General features: G+C 35.5%; 1 protein-coding gene across 2 annotated transcripts in view; it reads right to left on the minus strand.

The window, feature by feature from the left end:
- Positions 1 to 19,006, minus strand: part of LOC132125325 (transcription factor Maf-like) — a 75,349-nt gene that overhangs the window by 12,262 nt on the left and 44,081 nt on the right. The window contains exon 3 of one of the 2 annotated variants that reach the window (XR_009426896.1): positions 17,563 to 17,704. The exons of the other annotated variant lie outside the window; for it this stretch is intronic. The gene's annotated coding sequence lies outside the window, so the exon portion shown is untranslated. The remainder of the gene's footprint in view (positions 1 to 17,562; positions 17,705 to 19,006) is intronic. 2 annotated transcript variants of the gene reach the window in all.

The raw sequence follows: 19,006 nt of genomic DNA on the forward strand, positions 1-19,006 counted from the left end.
TGAGCGCGAGCGCGCCGGGACTGTCAGGTGCTGACGGCACTCACACAAACGGATACCTAATGACTCGATTTATTCAAATGCCGCCCCGTTCCTTCTAATGGTGTCTTCCAGCTGCATTTCCCCTCGCTCTCTCTGTCTCCCAGCCGGAGCGAATGTGGCGTTTAAGGGCCCTAATCCCTCAGAGGGACCCTCGCATCTCGACACCGCGGCCCTCGGGAACCGGCGTGTTGCTCAAGCATCTGATCAGGCTCTGAAACAGCTGCCAGATCCGTCGAGATCCTGCTAACAAACATCCTGCTCACGCTTTAACAACAGAACGCACACGTTATCTACCTCATAACTTTAATCATCACTTATTAATTGATATTAAATAAATAATAATTACTAAATACATGGAGAACTTGGGTGTATAAAACAATTTGTGTAATATAAGTTTATATTTATAAAGTCATACTGATTATTTTGTTATTTGTACAATACAAAGGCTATGCAATTCAAGCTTATAGTTACAAAACAATTCTAATTATATTGTTACTGTTTCTTATCTGATTATTATATTTGTGTTGTTTGTCTTTTTCCCCCTTCTGTTCACTGTTTAAGTGATATGCATTTTAAAAATGATTTTAATTTTATAAATTAATATTTAATAAAAATGTACTAAATAATAATAATAATAATATAATAATAATAATAATAATAACTAAATTATTACTAAATCAGTCAATTAAGAACACGGCTGTTTTTAAAATGCAAACATTCTACATACAACAGTGCATATTATATGTATAAAATAAGTACATTATTATGAATAGTTTCATTTTAAACTATATGTATATATGTGCACATTATATATTTAATACAGCTGCTGCACTACCGTTGCATGCTCACCTTGCAAAGATAAAAATAATGAACAAAAGCGTAAATATTCAGTGTTTTTTTATGAGCTCACTTGAAAACGCTGATCTGACGGAGGATTTTCATGTATAGTCTGATGACTGAAATGGAAAAAACAACAAAAACAAAAAACAAAAGTACGTTTGAACTCAGGGTGTGGAAATAAAAGCATGAAATAAGCACGTGTATAATACAAAGGCATAAAATCATTAAACGCTGCGGTGGGTTTGTCGTAGGCGGGAGCCATTGCGATCGGGAGATCTTCAACATGAGATAATCTAATTCCCCATAATCCCTGGGCAAATATGACTCCAGTTAATCTCTGCATCAATATTGGCCTTTCGTTTTTAATTATCACATCAAACAGAGTGCAGTACGATCAGAGTGAGTGCCATTGCTAAGCCGCACAACATTTTTAGTGTTGTCCTGTTTGCGCTGTATCGACATTTGGCAACAACAGCGAGGGATTATTAGGCGTTTGGCACACGGGTCGCAGGAACACTCATCAGCGACCAAACATCCACCACACACTGTCCAGGGTCTTCCTGGAGTCTCCAGTGATTCAGAGACACACATAGTATATACAGTACATGCTCGGGGAAAAAGGTACAAAAGCTTTAGATACTTTATATACGGTATGTACCTATAAAGTACTAATATGGACTCTTTACCCACATGAAAAAATACTAGAGTAATTTATAGTAAATATTATAGCGTTTTTGAACCATACTATAGTAAAGTGTATTATAGCTCACTGTATATTTATTATAGTATTTACAACACTTTTTAATGAATGCTAAAGCATACTGTAGTATAAACTATAGTGAACCGATGAACTGTAATAAATACTGTAGTATACTTTAGTTTTTACTACATTGCAGTATTATAGTAGTACCCTATAGTTGTAGAAAAATGAGTACAGTATTGGGTAAAGTAATTTGTTTATATTACAATAGTTGTTATATTAGCATAGCAACTATAGAATTACAACAACAATTTCATTCAAGTACTCTACTATAGTATAGTTCAAAAACACTATAGTATTTACTATTAATTACAATAGTATTTCTTACATGGGTACCGCCACAGTGACAGCTTTTGTACTTTTTTTCTGATTATTATTAAAAATTGGTACAAAACCCGTAACTGGGGTGCCTTCCTAAAGTACAACAGTTCATATCTGTACCTTCTTTACCAATGAAGAGTGCATATTAGCACCTCAAAGGTCCTTCAAAAGTACATATCGGCCACTAAAGTGTATAGTACATATAAGCACCTTTTGAAAGGATACCACTCCATTCACACTTTTATACCTTTTTTCGGAGGTCATTTTTAACTCTAAAAAGACAAAGAATTGAATGTTGAATTGAAGTATTACAAAGCCGTACAAACTGACAAATAGGAAACAGCCAGCCCAATCTCATGGCAATTTTTACATATTTTACGACGCGGCTAATTCGTACAAATTCGTACGATTTTTGCTGCATCGTACGTATTTTACGAGTTGCACAATTCATAAGAATTCCTAAGAATTTGTATGAATGACCCGCCCCTAAACCTACCCATGACTGGGGTCTAGACAAATAAATCCCAACAAATGTATCGTTCAAAATCGTTAGGTTAGGGTTAGGGTTAAGGTCATGTGAATTCGTACGAATTAGCCACCTCGTAAAATACGTACAAATTGTTCTTGAGATAGCGTTGGAAGAGCAGAATGAGAAAACAAGCCAACGGAAGTTGACTGATAGTTTTGATTCACGAGAGTCTCAGAATCTCACTGAAGAAAACAGATGGACACAGTACATATAAAGTGCGGGACTCTATAGAAAGGTCCTGTACTCAGCAAGTCCCAGTGATTTACACGGCTTTGGGATTTATAGCACTTTGAAAGAACATAATAACACTTGCAAACACAATAATCATCTGGAAAAATAGAGAAAAAAATCCCTGCCTTTGTTATCTTACAATTACTATTGTGTACTTTATTGCATAATGGGTCTGAACAGTGCAGTTAATGGTATTACTGGCATGAGACCAGCACTTGGCTTGTAAATAAACAGAATGGCACTTTTTAATAAATTACTTCACCTCGACACAACAATAATTTAATCACCCTTATGAAAGAGGGACAGGTTGACAATGCTGGATTTATGAAGTTATAGATTAGTCATCATCATTACTCTTAGATCTGTAATATATTTCTCAGATGAATTTGCTAATGTGCAGTCGCTGGCTAAAATGAATATTGGCTGGCCACCGTGCTTTTAAAACGCTGGACTGCATTCAGGCTCTTTGGAAAGCAGAGAGACATGTTTCATATGCTCAGATCTCAGGCCTTGACGTCGCTTGGCTTTGCATTTATGGTGTTTGATTTAAGTTACCTCGCTTTTACCCTAAAATACAGCTTTTATGTTCTGCGTTCGGCATCTGTGAGATTAATAAAATGAGTTGAGAACTTCACTTCTTGGCCTCAGAGCACTTTAAGTGCAGGCTTTTATATTTTACTATTTCTGTAACACAGCGAGTTATATTTATTGAACACAGAAAAAGTAGTAATGTGTAAATAATTTAAATATAAAAATGGAAATATTTCTTAAATTATTTATTTATTTAATATTTTATAACTAATAACATTATTCATGTACATTTAACTTTATGTATTATAAGTACACTATGGGCTTGTGGTTGGTATTTTGTAATGTTTTTGAAAAGTTCTTCTGCTCACTAAACCTGCATTTATTTGATCAAAAATACAGTAAAATCGTAAAATGTTACTACAACTTAAAATTACTGTTTTCTATTTGAGTATGTTTTTCTATTTGAAAAAGTTTTTTAACTGAGTTTTTTTTTTTTTTAAGAATTAATCCACTGCTCACCAAGCCTGCATTTATTTGATCAAAAATACAGTAAAATTGTAAAATGTTACTACAACTTAAAATTACTGTTTTCTATTTGAGTATGTTTTTCTATTTGAAAAAGTTTTTTAACTGAGTTTTTTTTTTTTTTAAGAATTAATCCACTGCTCACCAAGCCTGCATTTATTTGATCAAAAATACAGTAAAATCGTAAAATGTTACTACAACTTAAAATTACTGTTTTCTATTTGAGTATGTTTTTCTATTTGAAAAAGTTTTTTAACTGAGTTTTTTTTTTTTTTAAGAATTAATCCACTGCTCACCAAGCCTGCATTTATTTGATCAAAAATACAGTAAAATTGTAAAATGTCGCAACAACGGTTTTTTTATTTATTTTTTTATTAATCTTCTGCTCATCAAGCCTGCATTTATTTAATGTAAAATAGAGCAAAAGCAGTAATTTTGTGAAATATTTTTACTACAAAAAATGACTGCTTTCTATTTGAATATATTTTAAAAGTGAATTTATTGCTTTGATCAAACCTTTATTTTCAGCATTATTACTCTAGTCTTCGGTGTCACATGATCTACAGAAATAATTCTATATGCTGATTTGCGGCTCAAGAAACATTTCTGATTATCATCAATGTTGAAGACAGTCGTGTTGCCAAATATTTTGTGGAAACTGAGATACATTTGATTTCTCAGGATGTTTGATGAATAGAAAGTTCAAAAGTTAAAACAAATGTATTTATTTGAAATAGAAATCTTTTGAAACAAATGTCTTTACGGTCACTTTTAATGAATTTAAAGCATCCTTGCTAAATAAAAGTATTAATTTCTTTCAATAATAAAATAAAATAACTAGCCCCAAACATTTGAACAGCAGTGTATTGTCTGAAATATGCTGCTGTATTTCTCTGTATAATGATCAGTTTTTCAAAATCTATAACTTGAAAAATGTAGAGGACGTTTGTGTAGTCAAATTATTGACGAATGCTTGAAATGCTTTGCAGTAATGCACTCTATGTAATTTTGCTCTCTTCTTTGAGTTATAAGCTGTGTTTTATGAAGGGCAGGTTTTTTAATGACTTGATATGGAAGCTAACATTGATATCGACTTCTGACTGACGGCACGTCAGCAAAATTTCATACCGTGGAAACTCTGCATATTTTTTTGCAAATGTGTTAACGTATGGATGAACTAAATATAGGCGAGTGTTTCATGTTGGTGGATTGGGTTTCATCCTGCTCACACACACATGCCCTGAATGATAAAGGTGACCTGATGGGTTTGATTTCAGCAGATTGATTGAACCAGGAAGAGAGAGAGCGATGCAGAGAGGTCAGTGGTCCCAGGACTGCCACCCAGAGACACAACTTCACTGCCAGAACCACACCAACATCTAAAGAGAGGCGGACGCTGACTGAAAGATGTCCACAATTTCTTCATATTGTAAAAATGATTGATTTGTATCCATGGATATTATAGTTAACTAAAATAAATATGAACTAAAATGAAAACCCTATAGGCTACATGTGCTACCTGGAACAAAACAGAACAGAACTTGTGCAAACACTTGTCATTTCTTATTTTAATTAAGTTTCAATTGATCTACTAAAACTAACATTTACTAAAAATGAATGTGAAATGGAAACCATAAAAACACTCATAAGGCATAATGAAATAGCACCGTATTGTCATGTAATGGAAGTAACATGCATTTCTGATCATGCTTCAGATTGAATTTTTAAACTGAAACACAAAGAAACCTATATAAGATTATATGTGCGCTTGAGACAAAACACTGACTAATGCTCATTTAAATTATGAGAACTTTAAATGTTCTTTTAGAAATCCTAACAAACGACTTCATTGCCTCCTGAAAATTAATTTGGCTAATTTCTGATGTTTAACGATATTTCTATAATCTAACACATGTTGATGAGTGTCACACAGCTTCATCTGATTGATGACTTATCAAATCATCTTCAGCAATTAGCATGAGCTTTGAGACCCTGTATAATGACAGTCATGGCCGAGTGTGTGTGTGTGTGTGTGTGTGTGTGTGTGTGTGTGTGTGTGTGTGTCCGTGACACTGACCCTCCCCTGTGCATCCAATAAAACAAGAGCCCATTAAAATCAGTGTGTGTGTGTGTGTGTGTGTGTTCATTAAGAAGTCAGTGATCAGTCTCATCTACAAGAGGAACACAGCACCTGCTGCAGTCACACACGCTCACACACACACACACACACACACACACACACACACACACACACACACACACACTATTTTTCCTAATAACGTGAAGGTGTGCTTGCTATACATTTTTAAGGACTGCAGAAATGCATGAACCAAATGTTTGTCTCCGCAGGCATTCAACCCTCATCCCTGTTCTGAACATCCTGTCCCAGGACAGTCACACCATCAACCTGATAAAACCTCAATAAACATCCATGAACATTTTTATCATGCCCTTTATTCTTAAAATCATATTCCTCCAATACTTCTCTGGGATATATATATATATATATATATATATATATGCCCATATCTTCTTAGTGTGATTCACTCAAAACCTACATACGGTTACACTATATGACGAATCACTGGAAGATTCACAGACTTTGACGTCAGAGCTAAACTTTGTATTATTTTGTAGTAGCTAGCAGTAAATCTGAATCAATATAGCAGTGATGCTGATGACTGATTTTGAGACGTGTTTATATGGTTTGCAGGACGGGGCTGTAATAGACCCATTCGCATGCAAGCAGCATATTTTAGTATGAAAATAACACTAAGGAGTCAGGATTACTCTCTCGCTCTCATTTTATGTGTTAGATTATAATTGCTTTTGCAGGAATTCATCACTTTGTATGTTTTATATGTGAATACAAGTTATGAATAATATTATGAATTATAGATGGCAAAATCACGGCATTATGAGTAACCGCTTTACTGAAGGACACATGAAGACATGCTTGAGGAATATATACCGTACACACACACACACAATATACTATATTGCTGTTCCAAGCAGTGAAAAGAAAAGAGAATAAGTTGAAGTAAAAAAAAAAAGACTGATGTTTGAAAAGGAAAATAATAAAGGAAAAAGGAAAATAAATTAATTAATTAAAGGAGGAAAAACTAAAAAGGTGAAGAAAAATAAGCAAAATTCTCAATCTGGAAACAAGCAGTGAGACACACACGAGCAAAAGCAAACAATAAATCACTATCACACACTACTGGTGTAAGAACAGCCACACACACTCTCCTCTATTGTTGTGTGTGTGTGTGTGCTGTATAAATCATGCTGACATCAGCGTCGGTGAAAGTTGCGCTGTAGCCGCGTGCTGGAGTCCTTCAGTGAGACAGACGGAGAGAGAGACAGGAACAGGAAACAGCAGTGAAAGAAAGAGAGCGGGGGAGATGATCACTTCGACCTGGGATAACCGATTCCCGTTTCATCGTTCCATGACATTCGCTGACATTTAAAAAGCCATTAGCGCCAGTGTCCATCGCTCCTGCAGGATAATGTGATCCTGTGTGGCTGGATTAACTGATTACAGTGACCTCACGCCTCCAAAAAGAGGAGTTTATGACATCGTCACCTCGTTAGATGACATACCGTACTGTGACATCACCGCCAGAAGAGCCTACATTCATCACAACCCCCCCCCAAAAAAAACATTTGCTAATAGCAGTTTCTATTTTATTGGCACATGAAACCTATAAACCTAAAAATTCTCCTCCGAAACATCACACTTCCCTTTTGAAGCGATCAGTAGTTAATCATTTGAAATAACGAGGAAAGTCCCAATGACAGTGACTAACTTGATGATTGATGACACCTAGAATGTGACTTTTTGTTTCTGCATTACAATTGCAGCACATTCAATTTAACCAGTCTTTTATTTCTATTAGCTGGCTCTAGTTCTTTCTGTCTTGGCTGGATAGGTGTGCGTTACATTACATTAAGCTACTAAATGCCGTTACATCACGTTACAATATGTTACAGTACCTCACTTCACATTATACTTGACATGATGTTACATCCCTTAAGGTTGTCACTTTGCATTGTTACATTACGTTGTGCTATGCCATTTTATGTTACATTCCTCCATCATTTTGTTACATTGAATTTATGCATTTAGCAGACGCTTTTATCCAAAGTGACTTACATTGCATTCAAGCTAACAATTTTCCTCAAAATGCACATTATGTTGTTACAATGTATTCATTCTGTTACATTGCCATGCTAACAATGTTACATTATGTTAAACTGCACTTTGTTATTATATGTCGTGTTGTTACGTCCCAGTGTATTTGTTTTGTTACATCACTAAGTTTACGCTGTTTCATCATGTTACATTGCACATTGTGTTATTTTATGCTGCGTTATGTTGATACATTGCTATGTTCCAATGTACTGTATTCGTTCTAAGTTGCCACAACATGTAACTGCACGTTGTGTTGTGTTTTTTTATGTTGCATTGTTATTATCACATTCGGCAGTGGAAGTAATTATGAAATCACTAGATACACTCAAGTCCTATTAAGAGGCTCAAAAAAGAGACTCTTAAAATGTAGAAAGTAAATACTATATGCAACTGATGACCTTGTATTTTAAGAGACAACTCTACTCTTGGATTTCATTTGCTTTCACTTAGGTTTATGTAAATCTAGAATCAAGATAAAAAAATGTCTCATAAATGTCATTGTGATATCAGACATGAGATCAGCCCAATCTCTGCGTGAACGACGGATGGATCTGATAAGATCTCAAATCTTGTGTTAATGAACAGCCATCGGTCAGGGCTGCTCCTCAAATCACTTCCTGTCTCGTGCGGTGGATCACGGAGATCAAGGAGCCGGTCTGGCCACAGGTGATGCAAAGCTGACATCAATCATGACAGTGAAGGAGCCACAAATCGCAGAGATGATGATTTGTTTGTATGTTGATGTGGCCTAGTGGTTGAAGATCTGAGTTGGTAACCCTATAAGGGTCGATGCACAAGTGATTACCACTGAGCCCTTGAGCGAGTCATTTCAGAAGGTTTTTGCATGTCTCGCAGCCGATCGTGGTGTGGAAATTTGAATATGTGGAAGTGACATGCAAGAGCAGTGGCAAAGGGTTTTTTTGTGTGAAAATTAATGACATTTCAGTCTGTTTCGTATTAAAAAACAAGTCAAAATCTTGGAAAATAGAGCATAAGAAATCTTTTATGGTGCTATTTTAGTATTTTAGGAGCTGGACAGCCCCAGCCTCCATTGACTTTCATTATATGGAAAAGAGCGGCGTCAACATTCGGCTAAAACTTTTAGTTTACGTACCTGCAAATGCTTGTCCGCACTTTAGACACTACAATTATAAAAAGACAACAGAATTATGAAATTACATAAAAAGGTATGCATAAATCCAACTTAACGGAGTCAAAAGCACCCTTAAGCTCTACATTTCTAAATAGATGCTACTAATTTCATCTAAATTGAAACTATAACACATTTTAATTGCAAATAATATTTGTCTAAAAAAATTATTTCGTTTGTACTTAAGTCAATTCTTTTAAAGAACGCTATTTATTATAAGGTACCCAAAAGTTACTTTTTCACAATTAGTATTAGTCCAAATACTGTATTTGTATGCTTCGATTTTTCTGTGAATGACAATATTTCAGTCTTTTTCAATATAAATCATGAGACTTTCCTTTGAGTCTTCTGACTTCAACAGTCCCAAGTCCCCATTGACTTTCACTGTATGGAGAAGAGCAGCGTGAACATTCTGCAAAGCTTCTCATTTTGTGTTCTACGAAAAAGGCTGTTTGTGACTGAATTAAATGTTGCTCAGGAAGATACTGCATTACTTGAAATACTTCACATCGATGTAATCATTATATTACACTCGAAAACACACCTCACATGAACAGCATCCCTGCCTCAAAAAATCCCCCAGAATTCCTCCACAGCGCCTTGAAATACGACACATTTGCCGTCTGACAGATGGACAGCAGAGAGCATTGTACAGGATTAACTGCATGTACGATACAGTAATTACATACGCTACAGCCTTTCATACACACGCATCTAACGCAAACACTATTTATAGCTGCTAAGCATATTAATTTATGAAGCTTTATTGTTTAGCACACAAGCCGCGCCGTCCGAGAGCCAATAATGTGCTTTGCCATAGAGCCACGGTGAGCAGATAAATAATGTGAGTATTGATATAATTCAACTCTAATTTCCAGGATAAATAGGCCTCATTTTACTGTAGTTAATTGTCTGTTTTTAGATAAACAATTTTGCACTATTAACTTTCTCTCATCCAAGCGATGCACGCTCAATAAAATGCTTTATGGGAAAGTTGAGACGTAAGACCAAATATGTGTGTTCTTTAGCGGTGAAAAAGACAACAGGGTGATAAAGGGGTTTCTATCAAAAGAACGACTGGCGTTTAACCCGGCAGCTAAAGCTGAAACAGCTAAACCTCAAACTCTGTGATAAACAGATCAGGGCCTCGGTTCACACACTGGTGTGTGTGTGTGTGTGTTTCGGCAAGATTTCTGAAGTTTCGCTGACTTCAGTAGTGGCAAAACTGCAATATTGAACAAACGCCTCCGTTTACTTCCTTTTTTACTTTATACTTAAACTAGTAAAACACAAACTGTACCTTTTTATTTTTTTTAGAAAACAATTATGCACTTATTTTATTTTTTTTGTTGTTTCAGGGTGAAAATACCTATAAAAAATCTTAAAACAAGGATACATTCACTTGATAAGAAAAGAAATGCGTAAGATTTTCAAAACATAACTTGAAACAGTTTGTTCATGTTTTAGCCGTAAACCTCACAACGTTTTGATTTATTTGTAAGACACGCAAAAACAAGTCTCATTATCTTAAAACATTTGGGCTCTTAAGTAAATGTATCTTGCTTTATAGTGCTAATATCTTTAAAAATATCTAGTAATAGTAATAAAAAAAAAAAAACAACTTAAGATACATGTAATACGAGTATATGATTTGTATATAAAAATCAAAATAAATCAAGATTGGTTCTTGTTTTAGGGATAAAACTCACAAAAAGTTTTTTTTATTTATTCTTCAAACTCAAATAAAGGTAGTCCAATATTTATATTATATAGTCTTCATATCTTAAGATGTTTTATTTCTTAAGTAAATTGATCTTGTTTTAAAGTTGTTTAGATATTATTACTGGTCAACAAGATAAAAACGCTGGTTAAGAAAATCACTGTGTGCAGATTTACAAAAACACTAGCAACTTAAAAAGTGCAACACTAACACTGCAAACAAACAAACAAACAAAGAAAAAACAACTTAGTGTACTTGTCTTGTTTTCTAGAACAAATGTTTACTTGAGAAACAAATTTTTTTTTTTTTTTAAGTTTTGTTTGGCTTTGAATTAAGACATTTCTTAACCAAATAATGGCATATATTTTGACATATTTTTCATTGGAAAAAAAACTATTGTATAAAACAAGACAAGGCAATTTTGCTTCTCAGTTAAATGGATCTGATTCAATAATGGTTAGATATTAGTAATAGAAAACAAATTAAAAATACTAAGAGAATCTTAAGGAATTTTAAGATCTTGAATGCTAATTATTCGTAATTCTAGAAAGGTTCTATACACTAATGAAAACTGGTAAGATTCTGGGTCTTGAATGAATATTCATACGCAGGTATTTGGTGACCTTTTGAGACGGTCAGTAATACCGCTGACCTTCATCATGACGTGTACGTGTGTAAGTGAAGAAAATGACCCTGACAAACTCTTCCACTGCTAATAAAGAGTTATAACACACACACACACACTTTATACGGCAGCAGAGAGATGCAGTAGTGAATATCTCCAGGCCCGTGTGTCTGCACTGCTGTTTTAAACCGGCGGCACAGCATGTGCTTTTCTTTTTTAATCTTTTCTGCCCTTTATGACTTTTGTTTATCAGATGCGATGTGAAAGTAGTGATATCTGTTCAAACTGAAACCAGACAGTGCAACATCAGCAGAGTGTATGACATTTTACATCACCACGTGGAGCAGGTTCATTTGATTTGCAAAAGAAAAAAACTAAAAAAAGAAGAGTTCATGGTGACTTTTGTTTTTATGTGATTTTGCTCATTTTTCAGAGAAAACATGAGATCATTTTGATAGATCAATCATAATAGGAAGGAAAAATGCTGATAATACATTTCTGTTGTATATTATAAAGACAAGGTGGTGTTTTCTTATTCTCTCTCTCTCTCTTTCTCTCTCCCACACACCATTGTTTCTTGCACTTTAATGTCATAAAAGATGATTTTTATTAAATCATTCTTAACATAAGTAACATATTTTATTTTATATATAAATATATATAATATTTTAAACTTTTTTTCTGTATAATGAAAACTGTGTTGGAAATGTTTTAGTCTGCCTTCATAATTTTACTCCTTTTTGAGTACATTTTATTTTTAGTTTTTCTATTTCTCGTTTTTGTTTGTTCACCCTAATCCCAGACTCATTTATGAACTATGAAAATCCATCATTAAATATCAATGCCTTTTTAAAATCTATATCATCTAAATAAAGAGTGACATAAACACACTCCTTTTAAATATTTACTGAGGATTTTTTTTTTTTTTTAATTACAACTAACCTTTTTTTTTTTTTGTATTTAAGGACATTTTTCTGCCTAAATTTGACATTTAATTCAATATTACATGCATTTTCTTAAATGCTTGTGAAATCTACAGTAATAAGTTTACAGTAAATCCTACACCTTTTTACAGTATAGCTGCTGGTGTCATTTCCAACAAAACAAAACTTTCAAACCTAACAAAGTTTACTGAAAAGTTATGTTTTTCCTCATGTTTAAACACTTTTTGTCTAAAAAGCTTACATATCTTTTTTCTTTATATTGCTATTACTCATTTAATCTGATATTCTCGTCTTTTGCTGCTATTGTGTCCTGATCATTATTGACCTCTCTGCACTTGTTTACCATGAAGATGAAATCAAGACGTGACCGATTCAGCACCGTAAACCAAGCACAGAAAACGACCGACAATCTGTAAAGAAATCAAACAGTACTGTATGAAGTCGGCTTTACTGTCCTCAAGTGCTCTCTGTATACACACCTCAGTACACTACTGCCAATAAACACGTGCAGCACACACTCATAGCACACACACACACAGCGTTAGTCCTGCATCGAGAGTGTGTGTGTGTGTGTGTGTGTGAGCGCTGGCTCAGGGCGGATGGCGGTTCTGATGGTTCTACGAATGCGAGGAAACAGCCGGTAACTCGAGCCGACCAGCGGAAACATGCAGAGAATATGAGGTTGGAAAACTGAGCAGAGACAGAGATAGAGAGGAAAGGAAAGGAAAGAGAAAGACAGACAGAAAGAACGTGGGCGGCACGGCTCAGAGATCACAGATAGCCATATCGCTGGAGAGGTACGATTAAATATTAACAGTACAAGACCTCCCCGCTGACTGCTATTAAATAATAGAGATGAACAGACGCAGGACACCTGTTCTTCTCAGCGCTTTCCTCTCTGAGGACCGGACCAAGGCTCCCAGATCAGCACTGCACAGCGTTTGAGTGGCCCTTACACAGCTCAGGTGGAGGAGTCAAGAGAAATGTGTATAAATGCAACTAAAAGATACTGATAACAGTAGCTCCATTCATTAAATATGATGTATGTTACACAGTATTTGTGTGCGATGCTTTTTACAGTGGTATGTCATGCTATATCAGATTCTATAGAATACAACATTGCTATTCATTTTCTTTAAAGATGAATTACTTTTTTTTTTTTTTTATGATTGTGTATAAACTTTTCAGGACAAGAGCTCAGAGGTCGTTCAGTTTTGACGATATGTTTCTGTAGAAGCCAGAAATCAGTGTCATTTTAACTTCACTTCTAATAAATTGTGTTGATCAGCCAGATTTCCAGTGGAGAACTACATTACCCATAATTCTGAAGTGAAATCCACCAATTAGAGCATTCGCTGTTAGTTGCTGTTAAAATAGTATTTTAGTATTGATTTCCAGTATAAATATCTAAAGTCGAGGTGCATTCACTTAAGAAGAAAACAATTAAAATATAAACTTCTTTCCTAGAAAACAATTCACAATTAAGTGAATTTATGATTAAAAAGACAAAAACAAACGACAAAATCTTTTATAAGTTCTTACCACAATGGCACACTTCTTTCTTTAGTTTTTTTCTTTCTTTCTTGTACTTTAAGTATATAATTTTATGATTATTTCTTTTTTTTTTTTTTAAGAAAACAAAAGGGAATATCTTGTGTCAGTTCACTTCGCATGTAAATGTATCTTTGTTTAAAAATGTTTACAAAAAAACAAACAAAAAAACTATGAGTTAGAAAACTTCATTTGCAACTATTTATAGGATGAGTAGTTCATTTCCATGAATCCTTGCCGTTCTCAGATTTTTTATACATTATATTATACACACCATATATAAATATTTTTGTTTAAAACTAAAGTTTAGAAGAAAAATACAATAGAATTCTGAAATTTTCTGGGAAAAACAAACATACAAACATTTAGAGTCGAGTCTCCCGTGTGCTTCACATAAGCTGTGCTATTTGTGTAGCATGTGAAGTTGAAGTTGCCTAAGAAAAGCGTTCCCTGACAAGGTTCTGCCTTAAAAAATAGCTCCCTATGTAGGCAGCAGACAGCTCTCTAGGCTTCTGAACAGAAGCACACTCTCTTTCAGCTCAATCACGACTGCAGCTCACTCTTTCGCTTCTGGAATAAAACAACACACACCGTCCTCGAAGTCAAACAGGCCTCCTGATATTTCTTCTGCCTGCTATTGAGCTCTTATAAGAAGACAAGCAGCTCCTGCCCTGCATACATGTATATGTATAACACAACTCTGCAAAACACACACAGAGCACCGGCTAAGCCTCATGCATGCGCATTTCATTGTGTCTGAGAAAAGCGCCTTTGCACCTGAGCGCCGCGTGCGATTAAGATCTGGCGCACAGAGACCGTCGCTGAGGTTTCTGAGGATTGAGCAATTGCCACACACGCGCTTTCCCACAAAGGCCTAGTTACACACACACATAGTACGGAAACACACTCTAACCTCAAATCTATCAAATTAGAGCACATGCAAGTTTAAAACAGGCCTAAAACACAAAAAAGAGGGGTCAGTTATGATCATGACACAAAAAAGCATCAGCAACAAAAGACAAGAGAATATCAGATTTCCTCAACAATGGCGTTAAATGATTAATACATTGCAATATAAAGAAGAGAAATGTAAAAAATAAATTAGTTCTGTGTGTGTGGTTGGAGGTGTGATAGATGCGCTAATTGCACTTTATATATTTCCATTTAAGACACCGCCTCATATCCTCTCCAAATCAAACTGCCGATGTAAGCTTTTTAACGACACGTCTCAGCCGCGAGATCACAGTTTGGTCGAATATCATTCAAATGTGACGTGTATTGGCCTTTTTGCTCTGGAAAAACTATTGCAAAATTGTCACAGCAAGTTCAGGAAACTAGAGCAACTTGGTTTTCCAAGAACAACTGGTCTGAGTGAAAGCCGTGACCTCAGTGTCACGATGTTTGCCGTCAGATCTGGCCTTCTTGACCCTTGCTGACCTCTGCCCTCTAACTCGGACATGCCTACCACATGAGAGCCGACAGCGTTGACATCGTCCGCCAACAAATAAACACACAGCACTGTATGTGTGTAAACGTGCAATTTGGTGCAATTGGTCATATTTATACAGTCAAAAAGAAAGATTCAAATCTCATATGTAATAGAAATCAATGAGATGTAAAAAATCTAAACTATCATTCAGACGACAGAAGGCATGTGTACAACTTGTTTTTCAGTAATATTTTGATCACACTGATCATTTAGAGGCCTTAAATTAACACATTATGATACAGCAGACATTATAGGGTTAAACAAGTAGTGAGAGTAAACTACAAACTATAGCTGTTAGATTCAAGCATGTAGCATTCGGTCTACTGGACCTAAAGAATCCATCAAAAGCAGAAGCCAGATATGAATATAGCAAAAAAATAAAAACACAGCGCATTTATTCATCCTAGCTTCTTCTCTGATAAGACACACCATTCTCCATGAACACAGATGCATATCGCAGTTTATTATTCCAGAAATAACTTTAATTTGTCCGTCCTGAGACATATCCCAAAGCTAATCTCACGCTGTTAGCATTCAAATTACCTATTACGCTAGTTAATACAGCGCTGTGTACGAACATCGCGCGAGGTGAGAGGGCAGCTGCTACAATGCTATCATACATAAAAATGCTCTCTATTCATATCTGTGGCATTTAAATTCCTAAAGCTAAACAAGCGGCGGGAATCATTCTGGAAGGATAATATCTTATGAATATTTGATTGTTTCCTTGAAGGGGTGTTACGTGGGCTAAACAGAGGAGCGCTAGTTTGTTGACAGTGCTTAAAAAAGGGATTTTTTTTCCGCCCTTGTGTGGTTTAAATTACTGATGTTTATCATTTAGCGCTGTGCTAGCATTCACTGATGACACTGTACACTTATTCCAGAGCTGTCAGTCACCGGCCTGATGCTATACTTGGTCGATCAACATGCACGCTAGCAGTTTTACAAAGCTAAGATGCTAGGAGTTTGTACCGGGGGAAAAACAACACATTTGAATTGAGCTGTAACTGTTTTTTACCTCATAATCTTTTTGTATTGTATCCACTCTTTGAGTAGTTAGCTTCTAGCCTGCCCAAGCTGGTTTGGTTTTGATGGTTTTACAGTACTGTGACACCCTATAAAACCCACTGTATCCTTTTAGATGCATTTCTAAGGCTTCAACATGATCAAAACATTGCTGAAAAACCATCTACTACACTCCTTCTGTCGTCTGATTGATAGTTTAGACTTGTTTTTAAAAAGTAAAAGTCCTTGACAATTCTAAAAAGGTCCAGGTCGCAGTTCACTTGTCTTTTCTGGTGAGGAATCTTTAATAAATTTGTAAAGTCAGTTAAAAAGAACTTTAGAATGTTATGAATATTTCGAGCCATAGCAATTATTTGATTATCCCATACATCATTCTTTAGAATATCATATTAAAATGTATTGAATACGATCCATCAGGCTTTTGTTTTTCTCTCACCCATCATTGTACTGCATTTCATTATATGGTTTGCTACCAACAAAATTAAACTACAGAAGAATTTAAAGGGATACTCCACCCCAAAATGATAATTTAGTCATTAATCACTTACCCCGTGTTGTTCCAAACCCGTAAAAGCTCAGTACTAATGCCTTATTGGGAGATATAAAGTGATGACTGATATTTGCATGCATTTTGTCTAAGTAATCTGATATACTGCTAAAAGGATTCATGTAAATTAGAATTTCAATATTTTTTTTGGACATACAATTACCAACAACCACACCAATTGCATTTTTGTTTTGGCCATTAATTGAAAAGGGTTCCCTTGACTTAGAACATGGCACTGAAATATTACTATATATTTAATTACTGTAATATTACCATGGTACAGAGCCCAAGAAAACTACAGAAATACATGATAATCTAACTAACTAACTAACACAGATTAGAGGCCTCTAAACGTGAAATGCGGGCGTTAACCTTCTTTAAGGAGTTGGAGTAATCTACGCATCTCTCTATTCAACTTCTATCTTAAATTAGCAGCGCAAACAGTTTCTCTGAAAAAAGAAAAAAAGAAACCCTGCACAAAGGCCGCGGCACTCCTGTATAAAGAAATATGCAGATGGAAGTTGATGTATGAAATTAACCTTTGCTTTTCTAACTCCTGGCTCTGGCTCTCCTAGCCCTGCTGCACATGTAGCATACAAATGACCGGCCGGCCGCTCCTGCATATTGATTCTCCGGTCTCAGCCTCCTCCTCCTCCTCGTCTGCCTGTGTTTCCCACAAATCTGCATGGAGGACAGTAGGGAATATGGTTTATGGGAGGAAGGGCTCGTTCCTCTTTTGTGTACACCGTTCTTTAGCATTACAAACTAGCTGCTTCTCATGCCGAGCACGAGTGGAAACGCACCATAGCGGAAACCATCCGGCACCTTGGGAAACACACCTTCAATGTCTTATATGTAATTAAGAAGGACATGGACAGCTTTATAAATAAGTAGAAATTAAATAATGAACAAATAAGGGCAAACAATGGTCAAAATAAGATTTAACTAACTTTTGGACTAAATGATTGTGCGTTTATAGTGACACTTACAAAAGTATAGCATGGTAAATATTGTTACAACTAAATTACCATATTTTTTGTTCTTAAAAATTGCAAAAAGTGGCAGAAAAGTAGTTAGTTAGTTGGCTTCTACTCTGTGGCCTCATGTTGTATAGCTCCTTTGACGGTGAAATTGGTCCAAAATACAGCAGTAAATGAATAATAAAATGTGACCCTGGAGCACAAAATCAAAAAGGTATATTTGTAGCAATAGCCACAGTATGGGTCAAAATTAGCTATTTTTCTTTTATGCCAAAAATCATTAGGACATTAAGTAAATATCATGCTCCATGAAGATATTTTGTAAATTTCCTACCGTAAATATGTCAAATCTTCATTTTTAATTTGTAATATGTATTGCTAAGAACTTCATTTGAACAACTTTAAAGGTGATCTTCTCAATATTTAGATTTTTTTTTTTGCCATGGTTTCTCTGCAAATCATTACAAAAACACAGCAACTTGGGATTTGCCAACAATGTCATCAAAAAGCTTTGTTTGAATGAGATTCCTAATTCATTTATTGTGATTTCACAGAAGTTCCTCCTGCCGGTGCAAACTATGTAAGAGAAGTACAGGGTCTCTTGGCAGAGTCGGAAATACTCTGCAGCTTGCTATTAATTTGAGTCATTAGTCTCATATGTAGGAGCCGTTAGGAGATGTGCTGAAAGACGTCTATAAGAGGCTGTATACAGAGCTCCCTGGAGGCCAGCCGCTCCCCTCTATAATGAAATAAAGACAGAGAGTGACACAAATGTATATGGAGGTGAAGAGGTGGCCAGGCCACTGCTGCCGTAATCACATCATCTGCTGGGACAGACGTCCCACCTGGAGGAGGAGCGGAGAGGACACGCACCCGAGAGAGAAAATCGAAGGACACCACACTGCAGTGTTGCATCTTAATTTAAAGAAATACCATGACAATAAAAATGTATTATTATTAACTGAAAATATAAAAAAATCACTTGACCAGGGAAATGTAGCTG

Source organism: Carassius carassius, chromosome 43, assembly GCF_963082965.1.
Source record: "Carassius carassius chromosome 43, fCarCar2.1, whole genome shotgun sequence".
In the NCBI taxonomy this organism is placed as follows: Eukaryota; Metazoa; Chordata; class Actinopteri; order Cypriniformes; family Cyprinidae; genus Carassius; species Carassius carassius.